The sequence below is a fragment of the Salvia miltiorrhiza genome, chromosome 1 (assembly GCF_028751815.1).
Source record: "Salvia miltiorrhiza cultivar Shanhuang (shh) chromosome 1, IMPLAD_Smil_shh, whole genome shotgun sequence".
In the NCBI taxonomy this organism is placed as follows: domain Eukaryota; kingdom Viridiplantae; phylum Streptophyta; class Magnoliopsida; order Lamiales; family Lamiaceae; genus Salvia; species Salvia miltiorrhiza.
In genome coordinates this window covers 28705091-28708426 of record NC_080387.1, presented here as the reverse complement: position 1 = coordinate 28708426, position 3336 = coordinate 28705091, and positions in this window count along the sequence as shown.

The window sequence follows — 3336 nt, the reverse complement described above, 5'->3', positions numbered from 1 at the left end:
CTAGCTTCCCTTCATTTGTGCAAACTGATTGTACTTGCAAGCTCTGAATAGCCCTAAACTAACCCAAGTCATTGATGTTGGTGTCTGGGCTATTTGGAGGTTGATGAATAATCCTGATATCAAAACCATTTGCACTTGTTGTAGCTCTGAAATCTGGATCACTGCATTTTATATGTGGCTTAGCATTCTCTTGCTGTATGTATATAGTTTTGCTTGCAAATTGAGGCCATTTGGCCATAATTGCAGGAATAAGCTGTATATATAGCCAACAAACTGAAATTAAACATTCTCACATAGGAAATTAAGCTTCATATGAGCTCAACAAAATAAAACCAACCAAATTTGAAGTACAATGCATACATAGCTCGGCTGTTTTCCATACTTTGTAGATGAAGCTATCCTTCATCACTTGTTTAGTGATGGACTGGATTGGTTTCTCTTCCATTGTTCCAGCCTCCCTGTTCTTGCTTGTTCTTTTGGCTGGTACCATCTTAGTGAAAGGAAAAATTCATATCTTGCCATCGAATAACACACTCCTATCTTCATCGAATAAAGGTCTACACACTGCACATAGGAACATAACCTTTTTAATGAACTTCTTACTTTTGCATGTGCGATGTGGTTCTATTTCTGCTGGACCCAAGTAAAATTTGTGGTTTGCTTTGGTGATGTAGAACCACTTCTAATCAACATGCACTACATTGTGCATGTTCTTGAACTTTAGGACGTTGCATATCCTGTCATACATAATTTGTTCTAGAGAGAACCGCATCCGCAATAACTTGTTGGGAGCTGTCAAATCTGGTCGGATGGCACTTGAATGAGGTCTGATCAGCCCCTTTGAGATCCATCTACCCACTGTACTCTTTGAGCAATTTATGCCGGTTGCTAGCCTTCGAATTGTACCCCTTTTGTGCAATTCAAGACTTGAAATGAGTTCTAAATCTATTTGCACTCTTTTCCTTCTACTCTTGTTGATTTTTTTGCTTTGAACACTAATCAACTGACCTTGTGATTGTTCCTCTTTTGCAGCCTTCCTTAAACGGGCGATAGAACTCCGACAACATCCCCATTTTGCTATGGCAGCTGTATGCGTCCCATAGTGGAGCTTCCCATTTGTAGAGTTTTGAAGAAGAAACAATGCAGTAGCTTGTCTTTCTTCACTAGTTAGATCTTTCCTTCTAGTCATCTTTTTTTTTTTTTTTGGTGGGAAGTGTTTTTTGAGCTCTGAATTTGTGTAGAATTGCTGTCGAAATTTTGGTGAAAGTAATGTGGCAAAGACCCCTTTTATAGGAATTGTAAACAGATTTTTTGGTGGGAATTTTAAATTCTATTTTTGTGCAATTGAAGCAGCGCCATTTTTTTTTTTTTTCAATTTAGCTTTTGTGTTTCAAATTTTTAGTGAAATTGATGCAGCGCCAGTAATCTATTGTAGCGCCATTTTTTTTGCAATTAAGTTTTTAATTAGATGCGCCAATTTGAGTTGATAATAGTGGGAAAAATGAATAAATTGGAATTCTGAAAAAAATAAAATAATTAATTAATTAATTTAATTAAAATTCTGAAAATTAATTATTTAAAATTTTAAATTCCAAGTCAAAACTTAAAATAAAAGTAAACAAATTCATTAAACTTAAACTAATCAATACACTAATGGGGGTGGGCCATAACACTTTAACACCTAAACTACCTCTCTTTAGAGCATCCGCAATGTGGTTACATGATAGCTTACATGATAGCCTACTTTATGATGGGGGGACCACATGGTGTAAAGATGCTGCAATGGGGTTACATGATAGCTTACATGATAGAATTAGTTTTGATTTTTTCATTTTTCATTTAAATTTAATTTCATAAATTTAAATTACACAATTTACTTCAAATTTAAATTGCATTAATTTTGAGATCCTAAAAATTACATAAAATTTAATAAAATAAAAACAAATACTACAAATAACTATTCCGGTCCTAGAGGTCCGAAACGTGCCCAAACATGCTCCATCAAATCATATTGGAGCGCGGCGTGCAACTGCCTATCTCGGAGAAGGGCATATCTTTGGACATATTCCTCGAATGAAACGGGGGTTGCTCGACCACTCTCCGTCGAGTCACTGCTAGACGCCCCATGTCCCGCGTCGTCATCTCTCCAATTGGTTGCTCCTTCACCTTTGTGCTCCACAATCATGTTGTGGAGAATGATGCAACACAGCATGATGTCCCGGAGATGCAACATCAGTGGTCATGTGGAAGAAAGTATCTACACCTTGAACAGCCTCCACGATGAGCAAGAAAAGCTCCTTCTGCATTCGAAAACGCCACCGAAAAAATGTAGGTCCGTACGTCGGATTGTCGTTGAAGTAGTCTTGCATAAGACATAGGTGGGCTTCCTCTCTATCACGGTGGACGTAAGATCGTTGACGTTTCACACGTCCCGCCTCCGGCGCCGGCTGGCCATAGATGTGAGCAAGCAGTTGTTTCTGCAACTCTATCTCCTCCATGATCGTATGAGCTACACCGTCGGATGAATCAGACGAAGAACCGTGGTCGGATTCCGCCATTGTCGGAAGAAATAAGATGAAAGCGCTTGAAGGAGGAACAAGAATGAAAGAAATTGAAAGAAGAAGGAGAATTGTGGAGTGAAAGTGAGGAAGAGGAAGGAGGAAGATGTAGTTATAAAGAGAAGAAAAATTGAAAAAAAAAATCAAACGGTCAAATTTTGGCACACAAACCGAGGAGTCAAAGCATTCAAAGCTGCCAATTTTGAGTCAAAATTCGAATTTCCATTTTTTTTATAGAGCACGCACCTCTATATTACCGTTTAAAGGGCTACACGATAGAACGTGTAGCCCTCGTGTAAACCTCTCCCGCAACGGTTACACGATAGCCCTATCGTGTAATGGCTATCGTGTAACCATTGTGAATGCTCTTAATCTCCGTGCCCAAATGAAGTGTGTCTTCATTATTGGGACAGAGGAAGTATAAAATATGAACTATTTTCAGCTCTTAGATCATCAAGATTTACGGTAGATTCATCATCTTATTAGATGAATTCATGGTCCCGAGTTAGCAAAAAAATTATTTTTCACAGTTCATACATTTACACAACGAATTCATACGTGCTCTACATAAAATTCATAAATTTTAGCTAATTCGTATTTTATATGTTAAGAAGTGTTTATACCGTAACCCTTATATATATATATATATATATATATATATATATATATATATATATATATATAGTGTGGTTCTAGAGAGAACTACATTATTTGTGAGAACGTGAGAACCATCAAATCTAATGCATCCACTGTAAAAATTGATGCATTCGCTGTTAAA